Raw genomic sequence first — 18,252 nt, forward strand, 5'->3', positions numbered from 1 at the left:
CCAGCAGGCTGCAGCTCTGTGAAGGTGTAACCGGAGAGAATATTTGCAAGGGCAAATATGATCTACTCTTGCAAATGGTCTTTTTATTCAGTTAGTCTTTTCTCAAAACCATGTTTTTGATCTGTATGCAGAGATGAAAAGGATTTTTAAATAGAAAAGTTTGTGTAGACAGCAGCATTTCTTACAGCGAGTGTCATGGCGAAGGACAAAACCCAAACCCGAATTCCAGGCAATAATTCAGTTGTTTAGATTTCAAATATGTGGTTTGTTAATAAAGATAGCGCCTATTTGAAAATTAGCTTCAACATTTTTGGAGATGTGAGCTGCAGGGGTCAGCGGCCATTCAGCGCTCATGAACATGTCGAGATCCTTACCTCGGCCAGTTCTTCTGAAATTAACCACTGGCTCTTATGTCTCTATAGAGGTTAAACATGATATATAATTCGTCTTGGGTATATCTAGGGGCAATACCTTATTCTCATTAATCTATTATTTGTACCAGAGCAAATAGTTTTGGCTAAAGGCAAAGTTTCATAACTTTAGATTTTACATAACTTTAATGATCAAAGCACTTGTCTTACTATTGGGAGATGAGAGGGTCTGTATTAATTACTATTGGAGAAAGCGTAACGGTCAACTTGGATCATGTGTGCCTTGATAACCAATCACATTATAGCCTTGACGTCACTGAATTTCAGTTGGTGTTGTGTGACACTCACGCCATAGGAATGAATGAGAAGTGCCTTAAGCTGAATCACACCTGTTTCAAAAAGTCTGTGACTTCTCTTGAAAAACAAAACGACCTCTGGTCTCCTTCCCTGCGTACCACCAAAGCGGAAGCGTTAGTATTAGCCGTTACGCTTTTTTTTTTTTTTTAGCTAAAGGTTGCAGGCTTGCCTTCCAGTGGCTTTGGGATAAGCTTTCAATGAAGCAACTGAACGTTCCTTTGTTGCTATTTTTAAAATGACCTTTTCGAATTAGTAACAGAGGCTTGGGCTCATTTAAACTGTCAGCTTGAAATTTGAATGCGTGGCGGAAGGAAGTAGTTTCGCACACAAATTTATTTATTTAGTTTTTTTTAAGACACTCTGTGGTTGTTTCTTAATAATTTACACATTTGTGTCATTGAACTGTTGTATAAACGCAATGTCACACTCATAGCCATGCAATATCGCTCTACATAAAAATTAAAAGTGAAAAAATATAAACAAAAAATAAGCAGATGTTTTAATGAAAAAATTTAAAAAATTTAAAATAATTCATAAATATTTATTTTCAATATGCACCACACATTAACCAGTGCCAAATCTATCAAATAATGTGAATAAATTCATGATTGTGTTAATTTTGTCACTGGTAAATCATGGGAGTTTCCTAAGATGACCCACATGAATGTCAGCTGATAGTATCCCTGCACCATGGTACTACTACAATACTTTTCTCATAAGGAAAGAGAAGTGGATGCATTGTAGGCTGGATGAATGCCAAACTGCAGATAAATATGTAGATGACACACACAAACACACACACTCAAACACTCACAGTGTGTGTAATTTAAATGTAGATTGCTATGCTCCAGCACTTTGCTTCATACCTGTCCCTAGAGCATCTGCTTTCTGCTGTAAAATCTGTCACGTAATGCCGGAAGAATTTCTTTATACAGCATGATGCTTACGAGCAGAGATGTAAACCATGGGGGTTTTTTTTGTTTGTTTCAGGACCATTGTATTTGAAGTGTATTTCTTAGACACTGTGCATGTGTGTTCTAGTTTGTTTTAATTACTTAATAAAAACTGTTAATTTGCAAAAGTGTTTATATACTAGCTGTGTTCAGTGAGATTTTGTGCAGAATACTTCAAAAAATAACAATAGTGGAAAGAGTAAACCAGTCATATTAATTATAAAAATTCTAAAGGACAGATGACAGAATGCTGTTTGAGGTAATGCTCCTTGCCGACCAGCCAGCCCTTGAGGGCTGCAGGGGTTGAGAACTTTTAATTATAAGCAGCTCCTCCAGTGGCTGAGCGGTCAATGACCATCACCCGGCCGTCAAAACATGCATGATAAAGGAATACAATGAGAGGAGTGTGTGTGTGCTGGGGACATCAGTGATGGAGCCCCTCAAGGAACAGGGGAATTTCACAGTCACATTCACACAAACACCCAAAATTCTGTATGACCATTTGCTGCTGTTTTAGGTCCAGAATCTCCTGGATCTTTTTATCTTACCATTACATAGAACATATATAACCCTAACAATACAACAGTGCTTGTATCTGTTTTTTTTTGTTTGTTTTTTTTTTAGCCCCCTAACAGACATTCTACCGACTATACTGACTACCGGCAAGTACATGTCAACTTATTATGGCTAACCGTAAAATTAACAGTGCACTAATACTCTACTCCAATGAGAGTTAGTTAACATGTAGTTGCAATGTTAATAATAGCCAAAAGAATGCATTTTTATTTTGTTTTTATTTTTTATTTTTTTAGATAGATGGATAGATAGATAAAGAAATACTGATAAAGACTGTCAGTGAAATGCTTCTGTTTGAACTATGTGGTAAAAATATGTTAGAAACATAATCCAATTATCCATAGTTAAAGAACTGGAGCAACACAAAGTGAAGTGTGTAAATTTCTGTTCCACTAACAGTGCCATAAACATAATGACTATTTCAAAGAAGTTACCCAAAAACTCCTCCAGTCCCTCTCCAAACAACACTGGTCCAGAGCTAGAACTTGACATGTTGTACAGCTCAAACAAACAGAGCATTGTTTTGATAGCACCACAGACTCACAGTTAGTATATTTACATGACACAATGCATAATCCAATATTTAAAGAAATAAATACTTGTCTCACATCGCCTCTGTCTTTCGGAGCAAGTGCATAACTTGAGGCCATTTGTATTCTGATTAGCATGTATACATGTTGTATTCTGATTAGTGTTTATGTAGCTGAGTGTCAGAATGATATCATGCCAGTATAACCGAGTAAACAGAAAGTGAGGAAGAGAGAAAAATTAATTTTTGAGAAAACAATATAGACACTGAAAGTACTATTGAAAGATATTCAAAATATAAATCTAAAGACAGTCATATATAGAACCCACACAAAATAGTTGATTTTCCAATATTTTTTATTTATTATTAGCAGTAGTAGTTTTTGCATTACTTAAGTCAAATCTATAGTGCTTTAAACAATCAGATTTATTTGAAGAAGCTTTACAGAAATAAACAGGAATTATAGTTTCCGCCTCTTACAATTCTTCTACATTACACACTAAACATCTATCTATCTATGGCACAAGATATCTTACTAATTATGAAACTATCTTATCTAAAACTATTTAAAGTTCCAACCATAAACACATTTGTCTATGTGTAACAATGAACTCTTGGTATCTTTGGGACCACCATCAATGACTGTGCTATTTCTCTGTTTTGGCCATTGTTGTTGTGATTCCTCGCAACTGCTGCAATGAAAAATGTGGGAAAGAAACATGTGGATGCCTTAGTCCCCTCATAAAGAGCCACAAGTACCTCTTTGTCTCAGCACAACATTAGTACTGTGTTGGTAGAAGTTTCCGTGGATGACCTCCCATGGTGTAGGGCCGTAAGAAGGAGTCTTTTAGGGAGCAGGGTCTACCCGGGTCCCTCAAGAGTCCAGATCCAGGAAATTAGTCACCACTACTAACTCATTGTGTCCTCAAAGTGGCATGTCAGAGTTAGCCTGACAGAAGAAGACCATGGCTGATGGGAAGGGTTAAGGTAGGGCCTGTAACAGGGGTTAACTCATTGCATATGTCACCTTCTGTCCACACAAGAGGACTGTGAAGAGGCAGCACCATCAGGTGGTCTCATTTAGCACAGTGTGTGGTATTTAAGTAGATACTGACCTGATTGAGTGCTCTCATTACTGTCTCAACCCAGTTAGAGTTAGGAGACTCCATCTTGGGCATATCTGAGTAGCTGTTCTCACTATCATACTACAGAAAGCATAAGATGAAAGCACAGTAAGTAAGAGAAGTACTGACAATGAGCAGTTCGCATTGCAGAATGACAAATTAAATTTATGGGGACTAGAAATCCTAATCCCACCTTGCATTAACATTGTTTATCACAGGGCAGTCGTGAAGCTAGGGTTAAAAGGCGAATCCAACTGTAAAGCTGTTGTGACCGTAATTGACAAAGCAGGACATGTTTCTGGATCAACATCCTTGTTGGTCCTGGTACAACATTTCTTTCAACCAATCAGATTTCAGTAATAAGAACAGGTAGGGCTGGATTTAGAGACTTGAATTCTCTTTGAATCAGCCTATCATTAACCTCTGATCTGAAGTACAAATCATTGTTAATGATTGGTTTAAGATTGTGTATGGATTCAGAATTTATTTTGAAACTTTTCATCTCAAAATGCCATTTTTAGTTTTTGGCCTAAAATTTGTGCGGAAACCATTACTTTAAAATCCACACATTGACATCTGACTTGTAATTGTACTGGGGTCAGGGAGTGACAAGGCCATGATGAATGAGGAACTAATCTGCTCACTTACTCCGGTCAAGTGATAAGACAGCAAGTGGTAAGAACCAGCTCTGATCTATTTGTACCCAAAGTATCAGATATCCATCATAGCACATTACTCTCTATATAGGTCTGAATCAAATCCATCTCTCTGTTATGTGCTTATAAAGAAAAGGTTAATGTGCCATCATAATGTGAACATAAGATCTCTTTTAAAGACGTGCTGAACTCGGGGTGAACTCTCCACCACCAGACTCAGCTATCTCTTCGTCATGTTGTGCCAGCTAGAGACACTCCCCTACCAAGGGCAGAGCTCAAAAAGTTCAAGGCTCAGGTGAAAGCAGTGTCATGATAACGCAGACGACTCCTCCCTAATTACAATGTGTATATGGGTGGAGTTTTGATGGGAATAATGATGGTCTGGAGGTGGGACCAATAGCAGCAGGTGTTTGTGGGATCTCAATGACAAACATGTGCCTGGACACGCTTGACTGAGACACAGGAAGAAATTATGTTCTGGCATAGCTGAAGATTTTCATCTCTTCAGTCTTGAGTATTCTCCACAAAAGGAGCCCAGGAAGAGGTTGACCTAGTCCTCCCACTATATCTAACCCAAAATCTGAGACAACAACAATCTCATTTAAGCCTTTAATATGCCCAAAATGTCATGACTGAGGACATGCCAATGAACCTGCTGCAAATTAAGAGCCAATTCATGCAATAACCAAAGCTTGCTGGTAACATCTAACTGAATGAGCTTTCCAAACACTTTATTCCATTCATACAGCACATATCCTGTTTACTTTCTCCCTCCCTTCCAAATAAACACAGACAAACTGCTTCAGGCTTGTAATGTGCAGCCTGTGCTTCTCTAATTTCTCTGTAAGCATCACTGATGTTTGCATCTCTTTTTCCTCTATCTCATCTATTCATCTATTACTGTCAACTGGCCACATACTGTAAGTCACCAATGATAGGATCCCTACTTGCTCTTACCCTAGTGCAAGGGACAGACAATGCATAAAAGCTTGTCTGAGGGGGACTCTCAGGCCCCTACTCAGGATGGAGACGCCCAGCTGCTTAGCTGCATCCTGCAGACTGTGGCCCATTGTGTAGCTTTAGTCACATCTTTGCCCAATGAACTCCCCATGATGATCTACAGCTGGGCGGCAGTGCCGACCCAGACCGGCTCCATGGATCTTGCTGGGTGTCTCACTCCTGGGGTTGACAGATTGCCTGTCAGTTACTGTTTTCCACAATAGTGTTTTAAATGAGTGACTCATCTGTCAATATCATACATTTCTTCCATCACCCAGAGGGTCTCTATCTGAAAATCGTTTTATTTGCTCACATTTTAAAGACTATAATGTTTGGAAGTTGTTTACCCAGACTCAAGATAGCATTTAGCAAAGACACAATGAGTTTTTGTGTTCTTCGTTTTCTTTCTTTTCCCAGTTCTTTAATTCCAAATTAAAGAGTCAACATTTGTAATGCCTGCGTAGTTTCAATCAAATTCAGGTAGAGCAGTTGCATAACATTAAAGACGGGCAAGACAGGAGATGTGTCCAGTTAGCCCGAGTTGTAAAGGGTATATTAATGGTTTATGTACCTCACTAGCGCATTGTTAATGGCAAATGACATTTACTGTGTGATGCAGTCCAGGCCTTTGTGAACACTTTATGATTGATCTATCATGTCAAGCACTCAATAAAAAAAAACCTTTGGTAATATCAAATGAGACTCAACACAAAGACTCTACCCGAGGGCTAGATATAAAGTCCTTCACTGTTCTCCACAACAAAATGAAAAGTTTATATGTTTAAATTTTCCAGAAATTAATCAAACTTGCTTGTAATATGTACAAACTATATGTTTGTTATCAGATGTGCGCAGTTCCAATCTGGTTTGTTGCATTATGTCAATTAAAATATATATATATATATATATTTATATATATATGCTCTACTTCTCAGAAAAAATGGCACCACCATTTTCTGTTCTTTTCATATAGTTTTTTAATGTTTGCTGTATTATTTTACTGTTTGTTTGCTAGGGATAATAATAACGATTATAACTTAATCAGAGCCTAATGATGGTGTTTCAAGGATTTTTGTTGTGTGCACTGTAACAAGCAAGAAAAGGGGGGAAGAGGGAGCAAATGGTCATCTTTTAAAAAGTTTGACGCTTGACTGAAGTGTAAGGTTTGGGTTAAATGCAGCCAGATATTCAGCCCAGGAACAGATGCCACACTCATGCATCAATAAAAGCTTATAAGTTACTTATTTAGTGCTGCCTGCCATGAAAGGAAATTACACGACTTTAAGCACAAGTGCCCCAGGGGCGATTCTCCCTCTCTTTGTCTTGTCATCTCATATCTTTGGATGTACTCTAAAATACACAACCGTAGACAACAGGGCATACAGCAAAATACAAATGTTAATGCTTTACATGCATGTTATTCCTTCTGTTTAGCTGCCTCACATCAAAAACATTCCTGACTGGCAGATTTCTCATTGTGAAGCTGATGGTAATGGTGGGCTCGAAGATTTTTTAACACATACACAAACATACACACGTTTTTCACATTTTGTTTATATTACTGTTTGAGAAGCAGTGATTAAAATGCAATATTATTTTAAAGAGTATACTTGGAATTCAGTATATTACTGCATTTCTGACTATACCTTTTGTAGTCATGAGAAAATGTTATTGTTCTCATCATAGAAAGCACACAGTGAATATTGATTTTAAGAGATAAGAGATACTACTACTGAATATTACTGAAATAGAATGCATTTTTATTCCGTTGCTTGTCCTTCTTCACAGCTAAATACTGTCTTGCTCGACAGATGTGTGAGTTATTCCTTTAAGACCAAACTGTCAGATACTTTGTATCACACTTTCCCACAATTGCCATGATCCATTCTCTCTCTTTGTCTCTGTCTGTCTCACAAACACCTATATTCAAGCTGCTATTGAATTGTTGCAGATCTGGTTAATCAACTTCTATTTGCATATTTGAGCACAAGCTGGTCTCAGCAACTCTCACAGTGAAAAAACACGGATCTGAGGTCAAGGTAAATACAGCTTCAAAGGAAGCTCAAGTTTGTTTGTGGCTAAGAGCAGACACATTGTTACTACACAAATCCAGTAAATATAATTTAATCTTTTTTTAAAGGATAGGCACATATAATAAGTACATTTGCACAGTTATAGTATTATATGTGCAATTTGTAAAGAATTTACTCAGAATTATTTTGCTAGCTCATTCAGAGGTGTAGATCTGACCCATTTCCTAAAATGCTGGGTATATTTCTATTTCAGATAGCTGTAAATATTCCAGTGCACATTATGTGTACAGATAGCAATCGTATACCGTTTTGTTTGGTTTATAACACACTCACACACATATAGCTGACTGTTCATTCATGCATAGTTTGTGCATATTGAGTCTCATTTAGTAAAGTTCGCCATAATCAGACATTAATTTGGTTGCATGTTTAGTAGACATTTCAGAAAAATGTGAAAAGTGGAAAAGATAATTAAAATATATTATAAAGATATAATCATCCACACCTGAGCAGTTCAGTGTAGCATAACTGGGTTTGGTCCAGCCCAGGCCATGCCAGTCCAGCACTCCGGCCATCCTATTGTAGCAAAATACAGCACAGATCAGACCACTGCAACACACCTCAGCAGCACAGCCAACTTTTCCATGACATCATTCATCAGGCATTAACCCTGTTAGCTGGACGTTATTTGCAGCTTTCTCTCCATCTTCCTCTTGCTCTCCTTTTTCATATGCATCACACCTTGCCCTCCCTTTGTATTGTTGTGGGTTTGTGTGTGTGTAGTGGCTTTGTGCCATTTCATCTTCAGGCTAATTTCTGCCCTACGTTTAATTGGTGAATGAGCACTGTAGCCCTCCACTGCCCCATGAGCATGTGTACGTGTGTCTGTGTGTGATGGCCCTGTGCTGTTAAAGGTCAGAGAGAGGCAGTGTTAGGGCAGGAGTCAGTGAATCACTGTCATTCATATCCTCTGCTGTTCCCCAAACACTCACCTTCGACAAAATGTCTTACAAACACACATATACATGACTTAAACTTCAAAAAATAAAAAAAATAGACTACCAATTACAAACATAAAGATGTATAAATAAATAATTCATACTTTTTACTTAAAAAAAACATTTCCCATAAAAAATAATTTTATTTTATGTATTTTGCAACATATTTTACTACCTTAAAATATTTTAATAATGTATTTTATAATATCATTACTGCAGGTGGTAAGATGTCTTTAACAGGTTTTACTTAATTTTTACAATCTTCATCCATTAAAATAAATATGCCAGGCATGTAGAAAAAGTAAAAACACTGAAACAATGTATGTTTATAATAAATATGAGTCTTTAATTCGTGTTCTGTACTTTAAGACACAAGCATAAAGCGAAAATTAATGTCAAGAAAACTGGTGTCAACCAAACTCACGCTGTATCGACATTTTTCTTATTCTTTTCTGATCTCATTTCTTTCACCTTTTTTTTTTTTTTACTTTCCTTTCCCTCCTATTCTCCTTTTCCATTGAAATTGATTTCTTCTTGTTTGTCTTGGCAGTAATGAGATCAGCTGTGGGATTACATTTCAATGGCATAGCACCTTCAACCCCAGGCAAATGATTTGTCCAAACTTAATAATAAAACACTTACGATGTATTGTCAGAGGTAAACAGTAGTTGTAATAAAATGTTGCCTGGGGTACAGACTTCTTTTAACTTGTAAAACCCTATTTGGGTTGGCTTACTGTAGCTGCACTGATATGATAAAATGAACTGCATTTAGATGAATGAGGAGTCCAAATTTAAGCTATCTAAAGGGTGAGACAAATCCAGATATCTGACCTAATGGGACAAATAAACCAATCAAACATTCATTAAGTCTTTTTAACACAAGAATATAAAACACAGTGTCTGTGTGTTGAAGCTGTCTTTTCTGATCTGTGGGAAGTACATGTTCTCTGCATACACCTGTAGAATATTAGTTAACTTCTTATTAGCATTTCATTGTGAGAGAAAACTATAATGAAGCTAGATAAGGGGAAAATATATTTTCTAATTTATAACTATCCGATTATATAATTTAGGTATATTTTATCTGGCACAAAACACAAAACGTTTTGCAGCCAAGATTTTTTTTTTAATAAATAAACATAACAGCTACTAAAATACGTTGAAAGTAAGCTGAAAATTGCAGTTAAGTTGAAAACATAAAAAAAAGATTAGTGTGCAAGTAAAGCTTTGCGCGCAAGCAGTTTGACAATAAAAACAGTTATGTAGCTTTTTGTCATGCTACGTCTCTGCAAAGTAGCTTGCAATATTGTGAAAACAGCTGAATTACTGTTGCACATCTTAAAATACGGTTACATTAGTTTTGTTGCTATATTTAATTAGTTATTCTCCAACAGTCTTGCAAATTTTCATGAAATAAAATGGCCACATTCAATATTCCCCAAATCTAATTTCTCATTCTAATGCAATTCTGACACAACATCAGATAAACATAGTTTGCACTAAAGTAACACTTTTTTTTTTTTTGGACATGGTATTAATTATTGCATTTATATCAAATTAATTATTCACTACGGTATTACTATAACTGTACTATTATGTGAAGGTGGGCACAATGGGTCAGTTGAAAATCTTGCATGCTGTATGGGTGTGTTTCTTTTGAGTATGCCCGTGTACATGTGCTGTTAACACTGAAGTGCAAAGAAAGTGTTCTTATGGAGGTTTCAAGTAGATTAGTTAAACACCTGTTTGCAGTGACAGAGTTAGCAACCGTTAATAGCTTGTCATAAATCTCTCACTCTATTGTGCTGTCACCAACTTGCAGTACCACATTTTTAGCGGCCTGGACTTTCAGTTCAACTCAACAGTTTTTGATTAAGATCACTAGTGTGTTTCAAAGACAGCGGATTTACTACACAAGTAAGCTTAATCTGACAGAACCACATTTAACCTTTAACTTAGAGGTAAAAATGATAAATAAGCTCAATATTTTTTTTAAAAGTTTTATTTTAGAGAAAAAAAGGGTTAAGTTATAGTCATAATTAACTTTATATAAAACATAATTTAGCAAGCGACAAATGTATCTTGTTGTCAGTACACTGTAAAAAATGACCGTGAATTTAACGGTAAAAGACTGTATTGTAGAAAAAGCATAATGGGGAATAGGAGGTTTTACTTTAATCGTACAGTACTGGTAATTTGTTTTTTTAAGTGTATATGTGCTTGTGTCTATATAACTATGAAAGTTATGCAAGCTTGCTTAATTCAGTCTTTTTTTTTTTTTTCATTATATCATATGAGAAAACATTGTTTCTCACAAAAGTGTGAATTCAAATATTGCTCTGATTTGAATAACCAACACTGAATGGGTCTTATACTGCTCTGGGGCTACTTAAATTTGACTGGTTATATTTTAATGCCAAGCACATGATATTGCTTGAAATAGCATACTGTATAAGTAGCCTATATATTATTTGCATTTATTTTTTTTACAATGTAGAATAACATGATTTACATTCTGTAACATTGCCAGTGTGCAGCCCAAGATATTTTCAAATCACTTTTATCAAAACGAATGCATATGATTTGAAAGATGCTGACCATCAGATCTGAGGAAATGAAGTCACACGGTCCTTGTAAAAAAGCAATTTGAAACAGACAGCCCTCTCCATGTGGTTAACACAAAAATCAGCAGCATGCTCTCTTTTTTTTTCTGTTTCAAGTCACAAACGATAGCGAGCAGGAGAGAAAGGAAAAGAGTAAAAAAAAAAAAAAAACCTAGAGATGGGATCTGTTGCGCACAGTCTCAAAAAAAAAGACTCACCTTTTGGGCCAAGCCCATTTAAAGCTGACACTGAAGAGAGCGAATGAGAGGGAGGGGTGGAGGACGACAGGACGCAAGGGCTGTGCAGACTCTGCCGCAGTCTCTGTCTGGTTAATGTGGGTAGGCTGTAATAAAAAGCCACCATGTGCCAATTGAGCTTCCACAATTAACAGATTAGGGTGATAAAGAGGTGCATGACTGTGAGGCAGGGCTGCCCCCCTAGGCCTCAGGGCATCATGGGTAGGGAGTGGGCCGCTCTCCTGATGAGGGGCCAGATAATCTCCTTCTCTCTCGCTTTACATCCATTCTTAACCTCTCTCCCCCTCACAACCTTGTGCCCCGAAGCACCTCTTTAAATACCTGCTCAATATTCAAGCAAAAAGTGCGTTCAGGGCAAGTGGCATGTCTGCAAAGGAGAGATACAAAAGCCGGGCGGAAACAAAAAGCGTGACATCTGCTAAAATGATTGCGAGTAAATATGTTTGACAATTATTGTTTACAGTGACAGTGGTAACAGTTCACGAGATCCAACCACATTTCTGTTTGCATTGAGGCAGATGGGCCTACAGCGATTCATTAGCAGCCTGTCAAAAGCTTCATTCCCAACTTACTTTTATTGTGCGGATCTGTTCAACAGTGGGAGGAAGGCACTTATTTGGCAGAATGATCGCGATCAATTTGCCTGGTATAAATCACTTGCTTTTCTGTCATTCTTTTTGCAGTACTTTTTCAATCTTTACATTTTCTCTTTTCCCTCCCACTCTTTCAAGTCTACCACTGTAAATATTTACTCTTCAGTGATGGTTCCTTGATTTTGTGACTCTGGGCTGTAAGTTAAAATTTGTTACTGAAGGATGACTTTAACCTTAGAGAATACTTGGAGAGGGAAACAGCCATGATGATGTCTCTAGGGAAGCAACAGTATCTTTCAACAGCCAGAAGAATTTTCCACAATCATCTGTAATCAGCCGAAGTTCTGGCTTCTATTGGAATGGTTAGACGCTTTCAGGGTCAAACCTACTTTTCTTGATAAAGCTCATAATCTGTGACATAAGTCATTTTTAACTGCAAACAGTATTGTTATGTTGGCCTATGTTTATTTTCTTGCCTATATCCAATTACGCTATTGATAGTCCACAGGGGCAGGTGCGTGCAGTTATGGACATGCAAAGCACATGGTTTGAATGTGGCACGCAAATGCGCCTGGCGTGATCTGACACAAGAAGCACGGAGAGTTCCACACAGATGATATTTAGCCACCATCTTTAACACTGTGAAACAAGGACACAAATAAAGACTAATAAATGAGTCCCTCTCCCCTTGATCCCAATCGCTGCTGATCTGATCCACTCAATCAAATGTGTTAAGTCATAATTACCCCCAGCTCCCGTTGCTCTAATTGAAACCTATTAGACAGCGTGTGATGTTGACACAAACAGAAGACCAACAGTCACTGGATTGGTAAGCAAAGTACAGCGACACCTCACACAGTAACCAACCAACACTTAATTATCAATAAGCTTTTCGCAGCTCTCTACCCTTCGCTGTTGCTCTCTTTTGTCTCTCTCTCTCTCTCTTGCTGCTCTCGGGCCTCATGGCTCTACGAGTAATGGACTACTTTAATAAAACTTGTGTTAAACTCAGTCAAGGATGAGATATTTATTGTGCATTTGATAACAAATATCAGTGAAGGAAGTGATAGTGTAACTGTCTTAGAAGCTATTTTGACTTCTTTCTTTCTTTCTTTTTTACCTTATATGGATGTTTCTATACACAATTAAGATCATAAAGCTGATAAAATTACAAATCACAACGTTAACATGTGACATACTGTATGTTCAGTCATGGCCTGCAAGTTGCCAGGCATTCCCCTGCCATCTTTCTAAAGAAACTGTGGCTCAGTAACAATACATAAATCAATCTGATAATAAAATTAATCCAAATAAACCAAACCCTATAACATGCCTGCATTGACAGTAAGAATTGGGTGACAGCATATACTTCCTTAAACTCTCCCGAGATGTTTGCATTTCTTTTAGTAATGATATGCTGAACAGGTTCAGTGTCTCATGCAGCTGAGATGATTCAATAGATGAGATGTGGGTTAGGAAACTGTTGGGAAACACATTCACTGACTCAGAATCATTTCTTATGAGTGTCTTCTGTTCATGCCCTAAAATATTTCTGGCAAAATAGCAAGAAACAAGGGGAAACAAGCTGACACATAAAATGTATTTCAAATCGCTCAATGTCAAATTTTCCAATAATTGGGCAAAATATCCCCTAATGTTCTGTGTTATTGCCATATTGCTGTATTTTTGATGCATTGTTCCCATAATTAGTTACCTGAGGAGGTCCCTCTCAGGAATCATCCCTAACCAAGGGATAAAACTGTTACCCATTGTGACCTCACATCTGTGTCATTCATGTATATATATAAAACACACTCATATATAAACCTTTTCAGAAGCTGAAAGATTTTCAAGAAAAATTAAAGAAATAAAGAAAAGATAATGACATTACGTGCTGTAAGGTGCTGTAAACTCTCTAATTTCTTTTAAACTTATTTAAAAGTTTTTTTTCTTGCAAAAATACATCCAAAAATTTGGGGGACATAATGCTTTCAATCCATTTAACAATGCTAAACAGCGGGCAATATACTTACGCATTGTGTTGACATACTTACCGAGTTTTTCAGATGTCTGTCTTGGAAGCGTTTTGGACAGGCGTCTTCTCTAAACGCACAACATTGCAAAAAGTAATTAGATGTTTAATACAACAGACTCTTTGTTTCAGCATATTCTGAGAAGGTTTACTTTTTGATCATGTCCTCTAATTTAATTATTCACAGCTGCTTTTGCATTCTTATACAATCAGACTTACACCAATGAGTCAGGCATCTTAGAACAACTGACTTCACAACACACTGTAATGTGAACGCATGTTTTAAAAGGCAAATGGCCGTGAAACGGGACGGCGGTCTACCGGTCTAAACGCGCTCAAACGAGATTACTCGTACTACGAGATTTTATTTTATTTTTAATACAAGCGCATAGTATTCTTAAAACCGAAGCACAACAAGTAAATAAATTTAAAAAAAATTAAAAAAATAATCTAAACACTCTTTATAAATGTCAACCAACATCACGGCGCTCCAGTTCAAACTTGTTTTTTAAAATGATGTGACAAATAAACGCATGTAAACACATGTTAAAAGCCTGTTATGATACAAATTGGTGGTTTTAATGGTTTAATCTATAATATGAGATAACCTGCTCAGCAAAATGTGCTCTTTAAATACATTTCTTCATGCACAACTTACTTGTGGAAAAGAAACAATGAGTTGTAACTATTGCTGTTTTTATTTCCCCTTAATAATGAGTTGCAAATGTTGCATTTGACTAATAAGATAATTGGGTAAATGTGCCGGATGTTTTCTTTCTGCTAGTTTGTCTGGTTGTTCGTATCAGTTTTAACATAAAAATAACCATTAAACAAACAAACAAATAAATAGCACCGAATAATGTAAACCACATTCTCGCTATCTTATTGGAATAAAATTGGAATACAAAAAGAGGCATTTAGCTACACACACTTTATAAATAATATACTGAAATCCAGCATGCTGAACAGAAATCTAAGAGTTATTTTGTCATCTAACGTTTGTTAAAAAATTTAATAAAAATAAATACATTTTACCAAATAAACGCTGATTTAAACAAATTCGCATTTGTGTTGTACCATCTGTGATGTTTAAATAAATATATCCGGTAAAGGTGCAAAGAGCAAAGCTGAAGGAAAAAAAAAAAAAGAAAGAAAATGAAGAGAGCAACAAAAGTGATCTGGCCAGCCCGTGTGTGTGTTTAAGTCGTTTATCAGGGTCGGGCACTGGCACTGCCTGCAGCTATGAGTCGCCTGGAGGAAGATTCAGACCATCATCATCAAACTTCATCATAACAGCACAGCTGCGCTCTGATGGAACAGATAGAGCCCCATGAAATAGTGTTCTTCTTTAGTGTGAAATTATCACGTCTATTAATTCTCTCTCTCTCTCTCTCTGTCTGTGTGTGTGTGTGTGTCTCTCCATTAAAGAATGCGATTCCCAAGCAAATGGGCCGACAAATTTTTCATCGCTGATTCACAGAAAAAGGTTATAAGACACAGTAAAATAACAGCATTCAACAAGTCAGGAAAACAAGCAATTTACCAAGAAAGCAATCCTTCTCTGTCTACCTATGTATAAACAAACACTACACTACACGTACACACACACACACACACACACATGTATATATTCGTATTAGTAGTATAGCAATATGTAATTACATGCAGGTAAATGAAAGTACAATGTAACAACGTGCACACAATAAGTATTTAAATAGCCAGGTAAGACTCCTATCATAAAGTGTACCGTTAATAATAATAGTAATAATACAACTAATAATAATAATAATAATATTTTCTTTTTCCTCAACAAACTTGTGGGTCAGATTTAATGCAGGGGCTACAAATGTTTCATAAGTCGAAATAAACTGTGTAGACTGTGTAGATTTAATTCTGACCTTTCAGCGTAATGCTTCTTGAAAGTTGTCTTCTGTTATTTTTTTATTAATTGTTATTATTATTATTATTATTATTATTACGCATTGTTATTCATTTATTAATTTATTAATTTATTTATTTTATTTATTTATTTATTTTGCGGCACACTGCATGGCCATTGCATGTCCAGGCAATGACGTTCATAAAGGCCTGCCATTCGGAACTTTTCATAGTCATTCACATAACCAAATCAATTCTTTAAAACATTACATTATTTTGTCAGAGACGTGTCTTATTTATGTCCCTTGACAGTCCACATCTAGAATTCTGAAGAGCAATTTTTCCTGTCGGATGCTAGAATTAAGTCAATTACCGTATTGTCCCGAATATAAGACGATATTTTTTTCTTGGAAATACATCTGAAAAAACGCGGTCGTCTTATATTCAGGGTCTAGACTTTGACATGTCAATAATACACCCACAACAATAGGTGGCGCCAAATACGCATAAAACAAGTGTGCCATTAAATACGTAATGTAATGCGTGTTGTAAAGATCGCGAGTAAAAACAAAAGAAAAAGAAAAGCTTACATCTGCATGAGTCGTGACTGTCACGTTAGCCTGATGGGACCAAACTCTCTTTGTGATTTTAAAACGTAAGACAGTACCCAGATTTGAAGACTACAGTAAGATTTAACTTCTACTCTTAATAAGATTTTGGTAGGCTAGTATTAGATGGATAGCCTAAATGTCCTAATTCAGATGGGCTACCTGTTTTTTTTTTTTTATGGTATATCAAAAAGTGTATATTTTTTAAATGTGATTGTTGGTACATTTTACCAGTTTTTACCATACTTTCAAAACAAAAATAAAAATAGGAAAAATATGCTATATGAAAATAATTGAAGACAAAATGTGTTTTACTGAGAAAAAACAAGATTTGGTTTTTAAAAAGCCTTTTTCCAAAAGGTACATCTGGAAAAAAGGGGGGTCGTCTTTTAATCAGGGTCGTCTTATATTCGGGCCAATACGGTAGTTTTATTTAATTTATTTGTATTTTTATTGTTGTTTCCAGAGCGTAAAATGATTTGTTTGTTCACGGTAAAATATTCCGTTTTAACTAAATATGTTGTCATATCTAAATATTTTTTTATTATAGTCAGTAATATCTAGTATAACATAATTTAAGTGTCAGATCAAGTAGAAATAGTCAATGAACAACGTGCGGATAGAGTCGACATTTGTTAATATGATTTGTCTTTTGATAATTTCACTGTAATCGACGCAATGAGGCATCATTTCGAGAGGGGTTATAAATTGGGATGAGCAACGCTATGAATAAAACTCAAGGAAATACCCAAAACAAACATACAGAGACTGCAGGTCCCTTCATACGCAGTACATGCTCTTGGTGAAGCGTGAAGCGGTTTGTTAAATGTTCACATCACTGGCGAGGTTCTGAGGTTTGATAAAAAGAGACAGCCCTCAAAAGCAGTTGATTGAAATGGCGTGTGCCTGGCTGACGGGAGCCAGAGCGGGACAAAGCCCTGCAAAAGCACGGCCACTCCAGCAATTATTCCTGCACGCTGAATTTGGATTAGTGCAATGGAAAGAAGCATATGTTTGGCCTGCGGCGACACTCCCCCCGGCTGGCTTCAGAGAATGAGGAGAGAGAGGGAGGCAGAAACTAGAATATCAACTATTTGGAGGAAAAGGGCGACACATAACACAGTTGTGGACTCTCTATTTTGGTGTGCACACGAATGTGTGAAGAACTCGGATGTACGAGGTCAGGACGTGTAGTTCTATTAAGATTTCAATGACTGAAAAACTGAGAAGTGAATTGAATTGACACTGAATTGATGAGTTCCTAAGATACACGGTTAGCATAATCAAACATTCAACCTTGTTCCGTCGTCATAGCTGTCTTTTTTTATCTCCGTTTGTTCTTTTATTTCGCCCTTCATTTTACTTACTTTCATTTTCAATTCCTAAAGAAAATGTATTTTCTAGTTTCCAATTTTTTTTTTTTTTTAGAAAGTCCAGAAACTAAAAGTCTACGCGGATCTGAAGAATCTTTGAATATCAATTAAAAATAAGCACATAGTCAACTCAGTGAACGCAACCCATATTTTTAGAGAAAATTCATATTTCTGTTCTGTAAGTACTGTACACCCTTTGGCAATCATGTAAAATGTTAACAATCAAGCAACTAAGCGCTGAGTGAGTGAGTGAGTGAGTGAGTGAGAGAGAGAGAGAGAGAGAGAGAGAGAGAGAGAGAGAGAGACTTCA

This window comes from Sinocyclocheilus rhinocerous, unplaced genomic scaffold (genome assembly GCF_001515625.1).
Source record: "Sinocyclocheilus rhinocerous isolate Xijiao unplaced genomic scaffold, SAMN03320098_v1.1 scaffold2080, whole genome shotgun sequence".
NCBI lineage: Eukaryota > Metazoa > Chordata > Actinopteri > Cypriniformes > Cyprinidae > Sinocyclocheilus > Sinocyclocheilus rhinocerous.